Source organism: Morone saxatilis, unplaced genomic scaffold (genome assembly GCF_004916995.1).
Source record: "Morone saxatilis isolate NCDOM2014 unplaced genomic scaffold, NCSU_SB_2.0 Contig18, whole genome shotgun sequence".
NCBI classification, from domain to species: domain Eukaryota; kingdom Metazoa; phylum Chordata; class Actinopteri; family Moronidae; genus Morone; species Morone saxatilis.
Window position 1 is genome coordinate 11895710 of NW_023339740.1, and position 369 is coordinate 11896078.

Here is a 369-nt window from a genome sequence, read left to right on the forward strand (position 1 = left end):
ATCACTCCCTATTTACTATATAGGGAAGCCATTTTATTTGACTAAATTTAAAATGTATCCACCCTCAACAATTCCACAATGGAACAAAATAAGTCTGAGTAACAACCAGACCACTGCTTGCTACACAACAATACAAGAGCCACAGACACAGAGAGAAACCTACATTAGCTTCCCCTAGCATCGCCGTCTTGTAACACACATGAATGTCTTGTCCTGCACCTTAAAAGTGCCCTGATAATGTCAGTTTGCAGGTTTTATAGCTAATTCGCTGGTTAGCTGCAGCACGTCGAACAGTATTTAAACATACTTGCAAATGTGTGTTATTTTAACAACACACTGTTTGCCTATGACTTGTAGCTACAGTGCAAG

At 39.6% G+C, this 369-nt stretch overlaps 1 protein-coding gene across 1 annotated transcript in view; it reads left to right on the plus strand.

The window, feature by feature from the left end:
* fmoda (fibromodulin a) overlaps nt 1-369 on the plus strand; it is a 3902-nt gene that overhangs the window by 1124 nt on the left and 2409 nt on the right. The window lies entirely within an intron of this gene.